Source organism: Pelobates fuscus, chromosome 1 (assembly GCF_036172605.1).
Source record: "Pelobates fuscus isolate aPelFus1 chromosome 1, aPelFus1.pri, whole genome shotgun sequence".
Taxonomy (NCBI): domain Eukaryota; kingdom Metazoa; phylum Chordata; class Amphibia; order Anura; family Pelobatidae; genus Pelobates; species Pelobates fuscus.
Window position 1 is genome coordinate 258420053 of NC_086317.1, and position 21003 is coordinate 258441055.

Sequence of the window (21003 nt, forward strand, 5' to 3'; positions counted from 1 at the left end):
ACTTATTTCCCCCTTTTCCTATACGGCTTTATTTGCCCATCACAAAACTATTATTTTGCAACTTGCTTTAGAGTGGAACAGTTTGACTACTTGATAGTACCACAGAAGTACCCCCTGACGTCCCTCCCACGCCCCTGATTTTTTTTAAATAAAAATACAAGTGCTATGTTGATTTTGGCCTCAATTGTACCATGGACGATAATCAGGGTACACTTCAATTAACCAGTCAACAGAGCATACAACAAACAAAAAATAAATGTCATTACTAATCAGCGAATAAATGTGAAACTATCTATCTATCTATACCACTATACCACAATATCTGTGCATTTAAATTCCTAGGAAAATCAGCAATTCATCACTTTGATTTATTTTATTCCACATGAACTGAAATAGAATGAAAACATGTAGCATTGTTATATTTAATACATTTTAATAATACACTTAGTGCTCAGTATGTATACAACTTGAGCCTACCATTTTAGGAAGGACAGGTTGACATGTTCTGGTGCTGATTTTGAAAGTGCCTATGTCTCTAACAACTATATATCTGCATGTTATCGGCTATGCATACTGTATGTATGTATTCATCACCCATTAGTGCACATTCAATCCTATCCATTGTGATTATGGGTATTGCTTTAAATGTCTTCCATATGCTCTCTTGAGAACACTGCAGAGGGTCTGGTGCATTGTACATTTGATTGAAATAACACTTCAAATGACAATCTGAAAAAATCAAAGGCAGCAAAAATATGAAATAGCTAACTATACAAAGCTGAACACAAAATTAAACTGTATAACTATAAACCAATGATTTAAAAATCCCTATGAAATATTACGTTTAAAGTACAGGAAATAGGTTTGTCCTAGAGGCACTGATCTTAGCAGCTGGCTGCAGAGTTTCTGAGTCAGACCCATGTACTACAGATAGAATGGAAGGGATTTAGCCCCTTGTAGTTTTACACCAATACCTAAATCTACCTACAGTGTGGGCATCGTCATCCTACCTCCAGAAGACAAGGACGTGGAAAACTGTCAGATAATTATATAGAAAGGGATGGGGTGAAGAGTCAGCGCTACGTAGCCACAGAGAAATATTGTATAAAACGGCTGCACACCGTAAAAAAGAGGAGTTCCCCTAATCCCCTTATATAAGTAAAATAAAACACAAAAACAGAAAGAAAAGGGTGCGCCTAACTTACATAAAAATAAACTTAAAAGTCCAAAGTCCTACAATGAGTCCGAAGTGGTAAATTCCACAAAGTATGGAGGATGCTTGAGGATGATGTCAGTCTTTACACTTTTGCAAATTTTCAGAGCTAAAATCCAGCTCTGATATTGAATGCGTGAAGTGGAATGATCCCCACTCAAGGATATATAGGATAACGCTGGTCAGCAAGTAGTGCAGATGAAGAGTCCAGCGATGATCCAGCTCAGCCGATAATTAAAATAAAATAAAATATAGTGCTCTCTGTATAGCAAATAAAAATGGTAAAAGAATGAATTATATAGGCATGAACCTCCATGGTATGTATCTAATGTGGCAGAGAGTTGCCCCAATATAGAATACATCTGATTTTATTAATAAGTTGCATGATAAAAATAATAGTGGTATATGTATTATATTTTAGTAATGGAATAAGTGATGGTGCAAGTTTAATCCTAGTGGATTATGTTATCAGTTAACACGTGCACCAGTTTACAAGTTGAATTTTTATATAAAAGGGATAATAAAGGCATAAATATCTGGTACAGACCTTCATGCAGATCTAATATGGGCGTTTTTGCCTTTTTGTCTTGTAAACATGTTGCCCCATACACTCATCCAGGTTTAAAACAAAATGTTTTAATGAGAATTTGGTTCATGTGAGTGCTCATGTTATTATTTTTTATTGAATTACAATCCACCTAGAAAACGACTGTTAAACAAGGGTGCACAGGTCCCCAGTTCAACCATGCCAGTATTCCAGTAGTAAGCACATATGGTTTACAAATGGTCTGCACTCCTCATATTGGGAACACACAATCCCTGTATTGGCAAATAAAGTCAAGCGTGGTATTGATTGGACTTCTGGTGTTGTGTACACTTCGTATAGGAGAACCCCAATGAGAGTGTAGAAAGAAGTCCAGTGGGTAATGCCATGGCATAATTATTGTGTTCTGCTTTTAGACTGTAGGCTTATTTGGGCAGGTCCCTCTTCACCTTTCAGTATATCAATCATGTTTTGTTAGGATTTAGAGTTTGTCGTTTACGTATTGGACAGCTCTGCCAAATATATTGGTGCTATATAAATAATTGTAATTTTAATTGCTTTGGCTTGGCTTAGGCATCCTTGTCATACTTCTGTTTCAAAAATCAGATATGTGTAAGAATTGGTAATTGTCAAGTTTACATGATATAGACATGTATGTGATGTCATGGCAACCTTAAGTGTTTATTGAGCAACAAGTATCTGGATTTGCAAGACTATATTTGTTTTTAAGGGACTTGCATTGGCTTAGAAACTAATATATAAGATAAAAGGGGTTAATGTTCCTCCCTACCTATGTGCAGAAGGGACTTAAGTAATATGTCTCCCTTCTACCAACAAAAACAATATCTAGAGCTCCATTTATACATAGGGATATTGATGAGAATGACATACAAAAACACGTAGAATGCATTTCTACCAACGGAAAGTGTCTTATTAAAATAACAAATCACACAGTGCCTACATTGACATATAGAGAAAGTGGAGTTTGTGTAATAAATCACTTTAATATGCATTTTACTGACAGAAAGGCATACATTTATATTCACAGAAAGCAACGTGTCTATGATTATTAAATGCATGTCGTCTATATTTACACCAAAAGGTAGGTGACTGATATGGTGACCCATAAAATAATATTTGCCTTGAATACATAACATCTACTCTGACAGAAAATAAAGAATATTACTCGTCAGTTAACCATATGAATTGCTTTCATGGGACCTGCATTAACAATAAATAAATATATAATACACAAGAACCAACCTGAGACCTGAGAACATGACCATATCAATGCTTTAACATCTGCCTAGAAGATATACCCTTACATATATTATCAAGAAATTCACAAACAAATAGTGGGTTTCCTTGGCAGAAGAAAAAGGCCTGTTCTCCCAATATGTAGAGGTATCATGGTAATGCATGATGCTTGTGAAGACATCTGATTTAGTAATGTTATCTCTGGCTGGCTGCATTGTGCACCGCCATCTTGAATTCTATGGTGTCTTACTTCCTTTTTGGTGTCATCTCAGAGGCAGGTCACTGTTACACTGCAGCCATTTATTTACAACAGAACCATTTGTAAATACAGCAATGTTTAGCATGCCGATGCGTAGGTCATTATACAAAATCCTTCAGATCATCAGGTCATTGGCCTGTTTTAGTGGGAGAGGTATGAATCTAAAGGCCATTTTGATTGATTAATTTGTTAGATCTTTTAATTTTATTTTTTTTTCAGTTGTATCTTGTTTAATAATAAAGGTATCATTGCCAACTGATATACAGACAAGAATAAACTTTTTGTGAGACAAAGGGTTATGCAGTTACCAATATTTAAGTCAAAATGAAGGTGTAAGAGTATCTTAACAAGAGACTACATAAAATATTACTAAGGTATAAAATCAATTTCAGCATAGTGTTTGCTATTCCAACGTTGTAAACATAAGACGTCCAATGCAGTGACCTATATCTGCTGGACCGAGAGCTGTTAGTCGGTAATCTGTGATGGCTGTGTAATGCCACATCACGGACTCCTCCGATATAGACATCTGATTGGTGCTTCTCAACAAGGTCCATCTCCGAGAACAGCAGCAGTTTTTAAACATGTGAGGAAAAACATAAATACCTCAGGACAGTTACTATGGGAAAGGGTGCCCAACAAACATAGCCAATGGCACATTGCTAGAAATGTCAGTTTGGCTTTTGACTCCAGCTAACAGTTAGAACACACCAACATAAATATTATAACTGCAAATCCTTTCTTCCTAACATGGTGTAGAAATGTCCTAGATAAAGCTTTCTTGAAATGGATTTTAACTTGCAAATTCAAAACAAACACCAACATTATCAACACACTTGGAAGGGCAATCTTCTCTTACAAGTTTGTAAAAGTAGGATTTCTTCAATAGATTATTCCTTACTGGAACTTATTTTCCAAGACCTCACATAGGGCAGAGATTTAGGAGAACGCAAACTTGCACCCAGACTGGATTTAAGATCCAGAACTAGGCACAGGGTACGTAGAAGTCCCCTACATGAATACAGAAGGAGGTTTACTCTGCAAATCTTGGTCCCAATCCTCATAACACGGAGGGGAAGTCAACATGCTAGGCTTCACATCTCTTTTGTAAGTGCTGTTTTCATCAGCAATGTCCTGTTCAATGTAACTTTTATCCTCACAGATTGAGATATGGTGGCTGAGTTCTGCACGTGGCACCATATGACGAGCATTAAATGGGCAAGTGGCAAGCTGCATGGCAACATCTTGATGACTCTTTCTGCACTTTATCAGATGATAAGTGTACCGACAAGTCCTTATCAGGTGATTGGCATCATATGGGCACTGTAGAAGTCTATCTGGATCTTGTGGACCATACACTTTCATTTCTGGCTGCTCATGTTTAAAATGAACAGGGAAAGCTTTCCAGTTAGGTTTCTTCTTGGTGGCTTGTGGCACTGCAGAATTGCCAGTTTCCTTGCAACAGCTGTCCTGGCAGGTCATAATGTGCATTCTGAGATCTGTGCCTTAAATTTTGTGCTCATTGTTATAGGGACAGGTGACATCCATGGCTAAACCTGATATTGCCTGCCTGCCACACACAAACTCTCTCCTCCTAAGGCCCCGCAAGTCTATTTGTTAGATCTTTTACATATTAGTATATGTTAATCTAATTTTACAGATAACAAAAACAAGACATAAGCCATCCCAGAGCAATGGCATCAGGGTTATTTATTAAAGCCGGGAATTATTACACATGTCTAGGCATACATAGTCATATCATAAAAAAAATTAAATTTGACAATTCCCAGTAAACTACACATGAGAATAATGTGCCAGCATTTTCTGTTTTTTAATATTTTCCCCAGCTGTGCCTAAGTACCTAAGCTACTTACTGTCAGACTGCAGATCTGGTAAGGTTGAAAAAAAAATAAAAGACACGGTTAAGGGTAGCAATAATGGTCTTTTAATAAGGGCTGCTTGTGGAAAATTCACATGCACAGAAGAAGCTGATGTTTGAGTTTCCTAGATTTTATATATCAGGGATATAACACTAGGCTTTTAGTTAATAATTTGGTCATGAAGAACCTTTCTTCATTAGAACAAGGTGACAATGCTTAGCTGCAGATTTGTGCTAAAACCAACAACAACACTTGGGGTCTTACATCTATAAACGTCTGCCAGTCATATTGAAGGCAATGGCAGAAAAAAGCTGTATGCAATCAACACTTATATTCACATAATAAAAACTCCTTGCACTTACTGAGTGTTTATTCTAAACCTTTTCCATCAATTTCGTTTTGACATTTTATTATTTGCTGATTGATTGCTCACATAAGAAGTCTCTAAAATGCTGAATAAAAGTTGGAAATAGCTGGGAGGGGGGACAGTTACCCAGATACAGGGATCTTAAATATTATTGATTTTTCCTACTTTGATCTTAAAAGGGGCATGATTTAGGTAGTGTGAATAGAAAAGAATTGCTTTTTTAACAAGTCAGGCTGGGACAATAACCGAAATGTGTTCTTTTGAAATAAAAGAACACAGATGTTGAAAGAGCAGCTACATTCTTTCTCTGATATAAATCATTTTAAACTCTAGAAGGGAATTTATTATACAGAGGTGACCCATGGGCCTATGATCCTGTGTGCAAAACCAATTGTGGGCAACTCTAAGCAAGAGGAAACGAAACATCTCCCTGTATAGAACATATAATGAATGAAGGTCTCGAATATGACTGTTAAAAAGTAACTAACTTTATTGAGTATAAAAAAACAGGAACAACAAATAGAAAATGATAATATGTATACAATAAGTGTCATTACTAGTTTACACAGGACAGACAACTAGGCATAATTTGAATAACACAAATGATAATCAGGGCAAAGTCTGATACGACACTACAGATTAGGATGTTTGTAGGCGGAACTGTAATCCCCGTTTACTGACCTTTATACCCTCCTGCTCACGTTGGACACTCTAGGTGTTTCATTTTAAGACAAATAAGCAACACAGGTTGTAAGATAGCCACAGTGGGACCAATATGACCATTAGGTATTTTTTAATACTGTTTTTTTTTTTTAAATGCTGTTGCTGTGGCACACAGGTATAACAGCAGGGGGACATCAGACATAAAATTAAGTGGATTGCACACTGCACTTTTACCTACTAACTAACAGTGCAGGGTAACCTTATTATATGTGGTCATGGTATCACTGCACATTGTGCCACATGTAAGCAGTGACTGGTTGTGGTAGCCAATCATACTACTGACCTCAGAACTCTGCTCTAGTGCCTTTTCCAATATTGCTTTTCTCCTGGTTAAACATGGCATGAAAAACTGCTGGACAAAAAAGTAATTATCAATGGGTGGGAAACAATGAAAATATAATCTGAAAGTAGTAGAAGGGCATAGAGCAGCCAAAGGGAGATTTAATTATGGACACAGAGTGCATTAGTAAATCACCTGAGACGGAGTAAAGGCACAGCAGTCAGTGAACTAATTGACTATAAACTAAAGACAGAGGATGAAGAACTATAAAATGGTGAGGGAAAAAAAAAGAATATCAATTTGATTTAGAGGAAGGGAGACAAGAAAAGAGGAATTTCATTTGTGAGATAGAGGTAGAGAAAATGTCAATGGAGGGTAACTATCAAATCAAGACAATGGGGATTGGGAGTTGGAGTTTTACAATAAATGAGGATCAACCTTTTGGCAGACTTGTGCATTTGATTTGAAATAGATTGCGATTTGGCCAATTTATATTCAATTGATGATTCATCCAAATTTTGATTATTTGAAAATCTATATGGATGTATCACAAAACAATCAAAACGGGGAATAGACAAGTTGAGTTCAAACTCTGGCGCCAGAAAAAGCTGTTTATTCTCATCTTCCAATTTATAAAGACTCTGAGGCAACGACTGCTGTGTAAAGTCAATGCCTAAAAACACAGAATATTAGGTGGAGTAATCAGACGGGAGTAAAGCTTACTTCACGCAGCATGGAACATTTTTGCTATAAAAAAAATACTTAAACTGAGCAGTGTTTTTTTCTCTACAAACTGCACACAAATATTCAACAATAGAGTATGAATATGTTTATTAAATAAACATTCGCTTATAATAAAAAATATATATGTGTTGTAGTGAGTTGACAGCTGAGTTGCAGTTTTAAGTTCAAAATGTCAATTTCTCTACGCTAACTCAAGGCATTTCTGCCATATAGGAGCGCTTCTTACAATGTCCTCTGCAAAGGCAGCCTTGGGGAGCAGGTAAAAAAGAAGAACCGTCATGATAATACAACTTAATACAACTTAATCGAAATTAATAGAGAATCAAATTTCATCTATACATTGTGCTAGCAAATTTTCTTATCAGAGGGTAAAAACTGCTCTTTCAAGCAGTGCCTATTGAGCATTATCATTCTGGCATCTCTCCTACTTGAATTCAGTCTAAGGGAAAGCAATGCCTGTTGTTGGAAGTAGGGGAAATATCTACTTAACAGTAAGTTGTATGAGTTGGAAAGCAATGCAAAAAATGTACAGAGTTATTCACTAAATTGAGAATTCAAAGTGAATTTTAAAATTTACGGTCAAACTAGTCAAAATCAAAAACATTATCTGTTGGCCTTAAATGTGAAATTTGCTTTGAATTCTCACTTTATTAAATTACCCTCTTAGTGTAAAATAGCTACTGACATTGGCGTTCTAGCAAACTACATAGAGCTTGGATGTATATCGTTAAAAAAATAGCAGGATTTATAATTCGTGCATTTATATAACTATGGAAATTCTATTGACTTTAGAACGTAAGTTGAGCAGTTTATATGAAATGTTTCTTAAAGGTTATTGATTATCTTTTATTTGATTTCTGCTAAACAAATACTTCAAACGCCTTCCTCCTACAATGTTATGCTGTGATTTTGTGTGTGGAATGTTAAGGTTTTTTACAGAATGATGATACATGGAATGACTGATCGCTACCAGTAGGCCAAGCCAGCTGCTCATATAGTTTCTCTGTCTTTGGTGCCCAGATGATTTTTTTTTTAAATTTGTTATTTGTGTGTGCTGCTTGATGACAACGAACAGTTTCTTTATATTAACATGAAATATAATAGTAATCTCCATGATTAATCACTTTTGCGAGGACCCATATGCTATGTATTGGCAGAGGACGTATGTTTTTAAGATTTAGTCTAGTTATGTTCAGTGCTAATTTTGTTTATTCGCCGCTATCATGTACTGATTATGTCATGATGATGACCTATTTTTAGCAGCATGTATTAATCTTTGATATTGTCTTATGAGCCAAAAAATACTCGGTGCATTTTATTAACATACACTAATCATGTAACACTTAGATGCTTGAGCAGAACAGAACTGCCATCTGTGCCAATCTACAACTGGTCTATATTCCATATTAGGAAAGGGACTAGCCAAACGGGCGCATAAATTGACAATTATTGTAGTTCAGTCAAAGAGATGAATGGTCTCTCTCTCTACAATCAAAAATAGGAAAAAAAATAGGGTAGGTAAAGTAAAGAAGAAAAGAAAAGAAAGGACATTGGGGTTAACATAGGGATGTATATGATAGGGATGGGGTAGGGTTAGGTAATGGGAGGGATTTAAGGGAAGAGGATTACATTAAGGTCAAACCTATGATGTTTTATAATAGCTAAAAATGAATATAGAAGGGGGGAAAAGGGGGAGGGGGAAGGAAAAGAATAAATTGTATTAAGGATGATATATCCTTAAAACCTCCAATTGCTAACGTTATGCAATAGTCTAAATAACAACATAATGGCAATGTTTCTATCTGACATTGCAGGAAAAATAAGGTGCGCTATGACTTTAAATAACTTAATAGTGTCCAATACAATAATAATTCTCAATATTATTGTTAAAAGTGCATGTGCAATGTGCAACACGTGAAGAAAAATGGGGTAGAAATGGGGTAAAAATGGGGTGTTCTAATTCATAAAAACAGTAATAAAATGAGTGGAGACAATACTCTTCAACCTCTAGTTTTAGATTTTAACAAAGATTCACAAAAACTTAAATCCATTGTAAATAAACACTGGCATCTACTAAGAAAGGATAAAGAATTAAATAATATTATTCCACAAAAACCGTTTATCACTTTTAGAGGGGCTACTAATTTAAAACAAATACTCACGTTTAACCACCCCAAAAGAGAAGTGCCAGAAACTTTTTTAATTAATAATAAAAAAGGTTTTTACTCATGCGGGACATGTGTGGGCTGTAAATGTCGTGTAAATAGGACCCTTAAAGGAATTAACAAATTTAAAAGCAAACATTCTAAATACGAGTTTAATATTAGGGATTTTATCACTTGTTTTAGCAAAAATATTATATATCTGCTGATTTGCCCCTGCGGATTGCAGTATGTAGGGAGAACGATCCGTCCGCTACATAGAAGGATTTACGAACATGTTAACAATATACGCAAGGGATTTGAGCTACATAGTGTGTCTGCGCATTTCAAAAAATACCACAATAAAGATCCGAGCGGACTAACCTTTGTAGGGATACAAGAAGTAAAAAAATCCTGGCGAGGAGGTGACCATATACAGCACATAGGTAGAGAGGAAATGAAATGGGTCCATAAATTGGGAACCCTGGAACCAATGGGTCTTAACATTGAATTTGATCTTTTTAATTTTTTATAAAAAAAAATTTCATGATGTTTCTGAACTTTTCCATTATCTGTACTTTTTCTGTTTATAATGTTTTTTTAATCTATTTTGCTCTATTAGTAGGATGTGGGACATTACAATATAGCTGCTACTACATCTGGTATGAGGTTTTCTATTTAATTGTATTATAAAAATAATAATATATGTACCTATTTTACATTTACTTGGGTTTAGCTTGTGTTTATAATATTATTGCATATTAAAAGGTTTTAAATTTCCTACACAGACAAGTGTGAAAATGCTAGTATTATTAGCCTTTATATTTTTTCATTTCAACACAAATGTGCCGTTTAGGCGATATGCCCAAAGCAATAGAGACTGGACGTTTTAATTATGGAGTCATCAGGTGACCCAGAACCAATAGACTTTCCTTTCAAGAAATCCACGCCCAGAAAGATTGTCATAAAACCGACAGGACAGCAGGATCCAACATGTGATCTGAGGAAGCCAATCTGGCGAAACGCGTCATCACGCACGACGTCACCACGTGATCGCTCCAAAACCCGGAAGTATTGACTCGAGGTGATAATACTTATCAACCGGCGGATACATACAGCACATATCGTGACCGCTGGACGAGGAGGATCATTTGGACTGGTGACTTAGAAGCTAATTTTATACATTTTATCACTTTGTGTGAATTACTTTTTAAATTCTTTATTCAAATAAAGTGCTTCAGAAGGATTTGTCTGCTGTCCTGAATACTAAAGGTCTCTGAGTCCTGAGATAAGAGGACTTCTGCCATCAGAGTTAGAGCAGACTTTTACTGCTCTACTTTTGTAAGTGTGAATTTTTCCCTTACATATACTTTTAGTTTTAAAAACATATTATCCTATGTTGTTTGTTTTACATATTTGCATAGCCCTGAGGGGTGATCCACGCCAGTGGCGTTAAAATTGTGAGTGTGGATTTGCTACCCCATTTTTCTTCACGTGTTGCACATTGCACATGCACTTTTAACAATAATATTTAGAATTATTATTGTATTGGACACTATTAAGTTATTTAAAGTCATAGCGCACCTTATTTTTCCTGCAATGTATAGTGGTGTTTTTTGAGCTATTTTACACTTTAAGGTGCAGCTTTTCAATATTGCTTCACTTGTAATAAGTAAATATTTGTGTTCACTATCACTAAATATATAGCGCCTACTGTTTGCCTGTAGATATTTCTTTTATAATGTTTCTATCTGAAATACTTTTTTAGAAAAAAAAAGCATTGATTTGATTTTTGGGGGATTTTACTATTCTGGTCAGGAGCTTGAGAAATACCAAAGACAAGAAAATTAATTTTTGTACTGTATACTGAATTTGCTAATAAACTCATGGATGTCGATCAGATAAAGGAATAGGGTGAACCTTTTTATTTACTTCCTGACAAAAAGAAAACCAAATATCTCTGACACCAGAAAACTAGAGGGAGAAAAACTAAGGCATAATTCAAAGAAATGGAGGGTAATACTTTTCTGACAGAACGGGTCAAGTCTAGGGCAGTTAACAAAACTGTTTAAAAAAGATGTGAGTCTAAGATGCACTTGCTGGGAATGCACAACAACGTTATAGGTTGGCCTATAAACATTTTCTACTCAAGAGGTCTCAGATGACCTTTTTTGCTCACTTGTGCCTTTATAGAAAGAATGTATGCCATTAACATTACACTGGTTCAGCCAACAGATCCTCTCAATACTAAAAGCTGAACATTGTAGCAATGGAGTTGGCGTATGCAGATAAGAGTGGCAACTACTGATAGAGCTAACTATTATTGTTTTATAAATAGTTTAAAATTGTAATCTAGATGTTCACCTCCTGCCCACTATGCATAGCTAAATGTCTGGAAATGCCTTGTGCGTATCCCACAATTCTAGCATCCTGTGTGTGACGTAAAAGGGGGTTAACCCACCAGAATATACACAAAACTTGCAGACAACCACGCATGAAGAGTGGACCGTGCAGAGAGTACTGTTACAGTGTGTGGTCTTAGTCCCCTCGTCACAGCATAAGTGTGTCTAATGGTGCGTTTATTCTGCCCTTTTCTTAACAGTGAGACACCAGAGAACAAACCTTAGATGGTGGACGTGATCCGCCAAAATCCGGACTATCGGGAGGCCTGCTTGTGGTTTGTTTCTAGGCTACCAATATTGATGGGGGCCTTTTCGACTTACTAATGGAAAAGCTCTCTTCTCTAATAGAAGTTTAAAAGCTTTATTGTTTTTTAGCTTTTTTTTAGCATGTGTTACATGCAATCTGTTTGTGTTGTGTTAGGGTAAACATTGAGCTGTTTAGAAATTAAATTGGAAAAGGACACACATTCTAAGCCCTGCTATTTATACCAAGAACATGATTAATATACATTAGTTTATACACTCTTAGGTCTAGTGCATGTTCAATTGGTCCAAAGAGGTTAGCATATTTTATTTTCCTGGAACATTATTTAGTTTTGTTTTTCTTTATTTATGGCATCGTCAGCAAACCTTCTTCTTGTACTTGTATAGGCCATATGGATATCCAAAAATTGTACAATAGCCTGGGGCATAAACAAATTAATCAACCGTTTATGGACTTTAACAAGCTTGTAGATTTGTGTTATAGCTGGAGATACAGAGTTTATTACTTTACTCAACATAAACATTATACAGAAACATTTACATTTCCTGATTTTCCAATATAACTGCTGCATAAGTGATCCTGAGTGCCTGGATTACATTTATTGTTTTACCATCGGGGTGGGGTTAGCCAGCCCAGGTCTGGATGCACCAGGACCAGATAAGAGCGCCAATTCCTCCTTTTGTTTGTTCATTGAGATTGATAGGAGTCATACTCCAGCCATGATTTGCTACTGTCACTGTGTGTAACTTTATCAGGACTGTGAAATTTGATGTACCATGAGGTGCTACCAATTAAATGTTTTAGTGTTTGTGTATTAATTTATTCTGTTTCAAGACAAACACACATGCTCATCCTTTTGGCAGCAATTGGGTTAAAGTTGGTAATGGGATTTAAAATTTTTCCAAAACCCATCAATAACTATGCATTTCCTAACAGTCCACATTCTCTTTTTATTCCTTTCATCTAGCTGCGCAGAGCAGAACATCAAGCCAGGAAGCATTTATATTCTGCTCACATCGTGCAGTCATGCTGATCTTCAAAGAGAGCTTTAAAATTTTACCCCCAGGCCATATTTATGCAAGAGTGAATCAGAGTTGCAACCAAATGAAATAATCTTTCCCTCCCTGTTCCTTGTCATTGCACTTTACCAGAAAGTGTGCATTCCAAGTTTTTAGGAAGGATCCTAACTTGTAGTCCACATGTATCCTTAATGGTTAAGCTCAATTATGTCAAAAAGGTAGATCCCTGAATTTTTTAGCACCAGAAGATGCTTCATTCTTTGCTATTTTAAAGTCTGGCATGGCATCATGGGAGCTGTTGGTGTACAATATATGATGATGTGCCTTGTGGGTACCCCCGATGTCAGCAAAATGATATAGAACATTTAGAGATATAAACTTGTCAGCAAAATGGAAGGCACTGTCGAGGTATGGATCTAATCAACTGCAGTGGCTTAAGCTGGCCAAGATACACTCTTTAAGATGTCATGACATCCTGCACAGTATGAATGGTGAAAGCAGTACAAGAATAGCGCGCGTGTGTGTTTCTGTATTTCTTGTTCTGTCCTTTGAATGCTTTCGAATGCATTGCTATTCTTTTGGAGACTTAAACTTAATGCATACTGGGATTTTAGTATATCCTTAAATATCTAATAGTCAGACACAGTTTTACCCAGTAGATTGTGTTCTCACAATAATACCTCCTGATACACTTCTGTCTATGCAGAGCTGTTAAAGGTGAAGTTAGTCTTGGGATACCATGCATTTACTTATCTGCTTGATGAGTCAGTTTATGAACAATACCAAATCCTTGCCAACATTATTTGTGTCAATTATGTAACGTGCAGGAAAATGTTGTGTTAGATAGTCCATATGCAGTATGAATGTTTAGTGTACTATCATCATTGTCAGTTTTTTAAATCTCAGTTTTCTGTTTTCCAAGTTCAACAAACACCCTTCCACAATCTGATTAGGATTTGGCCTGTCAAATCATAAAACTGTCGACGAGAACTATGCTTTTCCTTTAACTAAAAATCAATAACTTTCTTGAAACTATATTGTTTAGCGGTGAAGATAAAAGTGAAGCAGCCACTTAGCTGTACCACTTCAGAATGTCATTGTATAATGCTTGTCTATCCCATCTATCAAATGGCTCTCATAGAGAAAGCAAGCAATTTCTTCTGTGAAATTGTAGGATATGTAAGAATGATGCAATCTGTCATTCTTTATATGGTACTGTCTTTGGTCCTCGGTTAAAACACAAAACAAAACAAGTTTCTGAGTGCCAGAAGTTTGTATAATGCATTGGAGAACATTTCTATGTATTTTGTAAGCCAGGTAGACCATCATAATGTGTGACTTTAGATTTTTTTTGTACAGTTCAAAGTGGTCATTTGCAGTGCTCTTAGCAATAAATAAGGTAGTGAGAACCAGGCATGATGGATTATTTCTGTAGTCCTATATTGCCTGTTCTTCAAGGCCAAATTCTTAAAGCCACTCACTAGTTCAAACACACTCCTTCTGGGGATCTACAGAAACCAGAGAAGAATCAGTAGAGAAAGTATACAAACTATCCATCTTAAGCAGTTGTTTCAAAACATGGAGGAGTTTGTCTCATCTCATGTATTTTATAGATATATAACATCTGAAGTGGCTCTGTTACTTCTGAGTATTTTATAATGACATATTCTTCATGAAATACTCATGTTGACTCATTGAAATAATGACACAATTCAAAGATACCAGCAGACAAAGACTACTTTGTCTTACGGGGAAGTCTGAGGTTGAAAAAGTTAACAAAAGGTGGAGCTTTACTGTGAGCTTTTGTCTAATCCAAGCACCCTAAATAGGGATGTCACCTTTTGGGTATCTTTGCAAAAATATGCAAAGATCACCAAATGTGACAAATCTGCTTTAAGGGCAATCTCAAATCAAAGCACCCCATTCTTGGCGTGTTCATGCTCTGCCTATCCTCATAGTGCCGTATAAATATTTTTTTAATGGAAAATTGCATATGCACTTACAGATCATGGTACTTACTTGACTACAATGATTTTGTTTAAGTAATCAACTAAACTGTATGGAACATATATTGTAAGATGTTTAACATGTACATGTATAACAAATAAAGTTCCAGGAACATTTAACAGATGACATAATCAGAAGTATAAAATAAAATAAATATTTCAAATAAAAATTTAACAATTTTTTAGCAATAAACTGCAGGGAAAAAAAATACAGTTTTGGGATATTGGAGGAATATCGCTCAGGCTATGCCAAGTTCAAAGAAACGTTTAATGGTGATTTTATTAATACAGCTGCCATTCCTAACAGTGAGCATTAACAAATAGATACAATTACATTTCTTGTTCCAATGTTGTTACTTTATTTTCTCTCATTGTTCATGTTATACTTGTAGTGTATATATTGTTATTACAGGCTACAAAATTGCCACCTATGAAAATGAAAGAATGCAGCGATATAAAATGACCTGAAACATAATAAATTTTTTACTTGTCGCTGCAATAATATTTTTATAGAGGCACTTAAAAAATGGAAGCATGATTTTTAAAATCTATAACCTTCAGTTGTAAAAATGCATTTGAGAGAACACAATGCAAAAATTGTCGATGCATAATGCTAGATGCAACTATCTCATGAAAATCTCTTTCAAATGAGGCCCATCAGGGGGCAGAGCCTTACATTCAACATGGCCATTTTAGCTTCTGCTCTTTAAGCCTCAAGCAGCGGCTACATTGCTTACTTGCGACACAGAACTCACCTTGCTTCACTGCGGACTGATACTCCAAATACATCTGTGCCTGGATTGTTCAAGTCTGACCAACACACACTTCAAATTAGTTCTGCGCCCTACTGTGCCCAGCACCTGGAGGAATTGGGTGATTTCCTGACCCGGTGAGCACATCTGGCTGAACCCTCTTTGCTGCCCCATCAACCCCCCTCTGGACCGGTGGGGGTTATCCTGGTCCCCACTGGACAGCCAAACTGCTTAGGGTGCCAGGGGCAGACAGGCATGCAAAGTCAATTCTTGGCCACATGCGTGTTAAGATGACCGACGAGGAGAAGCCAACATTAAAGTTAGCACTCATACAAGGGTCCTCACGTGGAGAGCATGTTGTCCTAGCCCCAGAGAGACTTTGGTCACACTGGCATACTCTCACCCAACGTGCAGAGATACCTACAACACCGGCTGAAGCTCTGACTCACCCTTCAAGATGCCCTGGCCTGAGATGAGGCACTTAGTCATGGTGTCAACTAGGAGGAGGCAAAGAAAGATTCTAAGAGGGGCAGGTACTCACCGAAAGCCTCGCTTCGCAGCTGCTTGCCGCAGCTGCTTGCCGCAGCTGCTCTCCTGGACTTTCCCCTGAGCACTGCTCACACGCCCCGAAAACCCGACATTCACTCTGACAGTCAGCAGTCAGACGGAAGATCACGGGCTCTGGTCTGGGCGGCTGTTACAGTTAGGACCCGCTCAAGTCTGTGGCTGGGGAGAGCTGATCTAGGGGATACTTATTGCTATTTAATCAGGGGCAGATTTTGTTGTCCAAAGGTTGATTTCATATTTTCTCTGCATGATCAAGGCATCCCATGGCCTCTCCTTTACCAGCCAATAATCTCCATTTACCCTGTGTTCTGCTTCTCACACCTGCCTTGTATCCTAATTGGCAATGCATATATTTACAGGGGACTCCCTACTTAACCTTCATTATCTAGGACCCTACAGGCCCGGAGCTTACTCCTATATGTGCCAATCATATTCAACCCATTGTGCTGTTGATGTGCCCTAATAGGACATCCATATTTGCTATGGCTAAGCTCTCAATGGTACTTACCTTGTATGCATCCCTGAGGCCCTGTAACACTTCCCAATACGTTTGTTTATCTAATCCTAGCTAAAAAGCAGGGGTATAAAGTATAAATGGTGGCTGCCGTGGTCTAATGTTAATTGAGTAAATGTACTATAGCTTCCCCAGTAAGATCCACTCTGATTACACCTTACTTTTTTACAACTAGTCATGGAAGCATAGCTTGAATATGTTTTACATTATAAACAAAAATGTGCCTGTTGTTCCAAATACCCCATATGTTATGCATGATGTTATGCTTGAGAATTGCTGTTGTGGTACCCCAAGCTTGTCTGTATCATTACTATGCACTACAAAAACACACCAAAAAAATGAGGCCCATCGTGTCGTCTTCCATTCCAATAGGAAGTGGTAAAATAACTAAAAGAAAATATACTCATTAATTTTCCTATATACCCTACTATATCCAAATATATTGATGAAGTTCTACAGTCGTGCCCAATATGTAGATAATATTCTAACTCTATGAAGTAGCATCGGCCATGACGGAAACATTTCTATATAAGTAGAGGGAATGTATATGTATACACACATGTAATGGTCTCTATATATTTATATACAAGTTTAATGAGACTCTGTGTATTAGTGACCAGAATTGTTACATCCCAGGTTAATAATAAAGACAGACATGAGGAACAGTCATATTATTAAAGATTCATTAGCTTGGAATTGCTTGGCTGGTTTCAGTCTTTAGGGCTTATTTCTCTCTTTACACTCTTTCCGTTCTTTGTCACATAATCCTGGCACTTACGCACATCGCACAGCAGTGTTAATGCTTCCTCTGTGACAAGCGCGTCCCTTAAGTAGGAAGATAAAGACAAGGAAAGCCTTCTTGATTTTGCAATGGCTTAGCTATTTTTCCATTTCTACATATCATGAAATAATTTTGTAGATCAAAAATAGGTATATTAAAGAGGCAGGTAAAGTACACATAACAGAAGCCAGAACTTTTTACCTACAGGGTCTCTATACAGGGAGTGCAGAATTATTAGGCAAGTTGTATTTTTGAGGATTAATTTTATTATTGAACAACAACCATGTTCTCAATGAACCCAAAAAACTCATTAATATCAAAGCTGAATATTTTTGGAAGTAGTTTTTAGTTTGTTTTTAGTTATAGCTATTTTAGGGGGATATCTGTGTGTGCAGGTGACTATTACTGTGCATAATTATTAGGCAACTTAACAAAAAACAAATATATACCCATTTCAATTATTTATTTTTACCAGTGAAACCAATATAACATCTCAACATTCACAAATATACATTTCTGACATTCAAAAACATAACAAAAACAAATCAGTGACCAATATAGCCACCTTTCTATGCAAGGACACTCAAAAGCCTGCCATCCATGGATTCTGTCAGTGTTTTGATCTGTTCACCATCAACATTGCGTGCAGCAGCAACCACAGCCTCCCAGACACTGTTCAGAGAGGTGTACTGTTTTCCCTCCTTGTAAATCTCACATTTGATGATGGACCACAGGTTCTCAATGGGGTTCAGATCAGGTGAACAAGGAGGCCATGTCATTAGATTTTCTTCTTTTATACCCTTTCTTGCCAGCCACGCTGTGGAGTACTTGGACGCGTGTGATGGAGCATTGTCCTGCATGAAAATCATGTTTTTCTTGAAGGATGCAGACTTCTTCCTGTACCACTGCTTGAAGAAGGTGTCTTCCAGAAACTGGCAGTAGGACTGGGAGTTGAGCTTGACTCCATCCTCAACCCGAAAAGGCCCCACAAGCTCATCTTTGATGATACCAGCCCAAACCAGTACTCCACCTCCACCTTGCTGGCGTCTGAGTCGGACTGCAGCTCTCTGCCCTTTACCAATCCAGCCACGGGCCCATCCATCTGGCCCATCAAGACTCACTCTCATTTCATCAGTCCATAAAACCTTAGAAAAATCAGTCTTGAGATATTTCTTGGCCCAGTCTTGACGTTTCAGCTTGTGTGTCTTGTTCAGTGGTGGTCGTCTTTCAGCCTTTCTTACCTTGGCCATGTCTCTGAGTATTGCACACCTTGTGCTTTTGGGCACTCCAGTGATGTTGCAGCTCTGAAATATGGCCAAACTGTTGGCAAGTGGCATCTTGGCAGCTGCACGCTTGACTTTTCTCAGTTCATGGGCAGTTATTTTGCGCCTCGGTTTCTCCACACGCTTCTTGCGACCCTGTTGACTATTTTGAATGAAACGCTTGATTGTTCGATGATCACGCTTCAGAAGCTTTGCAATTTTAAGAGGGCTGCATCCCTCTGCAAGATATCTCACTATTTTTAACTTTTCTGAGCCTGTCAAGTCCTTCTTTTGACCCATTTTGCCAAAGGAAAGGAGGTTGCCTAATAATTATGCACACCTGATATAGGGTGTTGATGTCATTAGACCACACCCCTTCTCATTACAGAGATGCACATCACCTAATATGCTTAATTGGTAGTAGGCTTTCGAGCCTATACAGCTTGGAGTAAGACAACATGCATAAAGAGGATAATGTGGTCAAAATACTCATTTGCCTAATAATTCTGCACGCAGTGTACACTGTGGATCGATCTGTACAAAATAGTATTTAGCTGCCATCATGTGAATGTGCTGGTAACATTTGAGTGCCAAAGATTTGTAGATAGTTACATTAACTTAGATGAAAAAAATACAACTTTTCTGGCATTTACACAAATAAATAAAACCTTACAAATTCACATATTACTTGCTCCATTTTCTTTTGAATGTATATTGAATGCAAACATTGAAATTAAAGGGACACTATAGTCACCAAAACAACATTAGCTTAATTAAGCAGTTTTGGTGTATATAAAATACCCATGCATTCTCACCCTCTGCCATTTAGGAGTTAAATCACTTTGTTTATGCACCCATAGTCACACCTCCCTGCATGTGACTTGCACAGCCATGCTAAACACTTCCTGTAAATAGTCATCTAATATGACACTTCCATTATTGCAAACTCTGTTTAATGTAGAATTTCTCATCCCCTGCTCTGTTAATAGCTTGCTAGACCCTGCATGAGCCTTCTGTATGTAATTAAAGTTAAATTTACAGGGCAGGAGATAAAAAGCGAATAACAAAAATAAATGGGTTAGGGTGGAGGGTGTGATTGCATGCCAGTCAGTGGGGGTGGGGGCATAGTCCAGGGCATAGGCGTGCGCAGCCAATTGCATTAGGGTGTGCACCCTAAAGCACAAACACACGGCGCATGTATATATATATATATATATATTTGTGTACGGCACATTCCGAGGACGTAAGGAAAACAGGGTTAAAAAATAAGTAGTTCCTTAATAGCAAGTCAGTTGAGGTGTGCCGAAACTGACGTAAGGTTAGGCCTGTAAAAGAGGGCCCACCTAGGAAAATGATAAAATTGAGGGTGCGGTGGGAGGGGCACTTCCGAGATCGACGAAGACAGGTAAGCAGGGGCTCACTGGGTTTAAATAGGGAATTTAAGTGCCTCCCACAATTACAGGCCAAGCCTTCTATTTGTGTACGGCACATTCCGAGGACGTAAGGAAAACAGGGTTAAAAAATAAGTAGTTCCTTAATAGCAAGTCAGTTGAGGTGTGCCGAAACTGACGTAAGGTTAGGCCTGTAAAAGAGGGCAAAAATAATAACCATTAAAACAAAATGCGTTTATTAAGCGGTACATCATTTAGTCATATCACAGAAAGCCAGCCTTATCTCTTTCTCTGGATTGGGAATGTATCTGTTGTATGCGGATGATTTCCACCTCCCCATATTTTTAATTATGTGTGTCGGTACGTGATTACCTGAGGCAGCTGTGGCTGCTCCAATACGAAAAGAATGGCCCGAGAATGAACGTGGGTTTTGTCCCAAGCGGAGTAAAAGGGTGCGTATGTAAAGCATGAAGATTTTTGTGGTCAGGGGTTTCCCTAGTATAGCTAGAAGTGGGCTATCAGGAATTTGGAGGCACGAGCTGAAATCAGAAGCTCTCTCTACAGTGAATTCTTTGGGTCTCAAGAAACCATAAAAGGCTAGATAAGCCGCTGATTTGATAACGAGGTTTGTGATAT

General features: G+C 37.4%; 1 protein-coding gene and 1 pseudogene across 3 annotated transcripts in view; one reads left to right on the forward strand and one right to left on the reverse strand.

Moving 5' to 3' along the window:
* SRRM3 (serine/arginine repetitive matrix 3) overlaps positions 1–21003 on the forward strand; it is a 496285-nt gene that overhangs the window by 299869 nt on the left and 175413 nt on the right. The window lies entirely within an intron of this gene.
* Positions 4164–4821, reverse strand: LOC134612404 (gametocyte-specific factor 1-like; annotated as a pseudogene).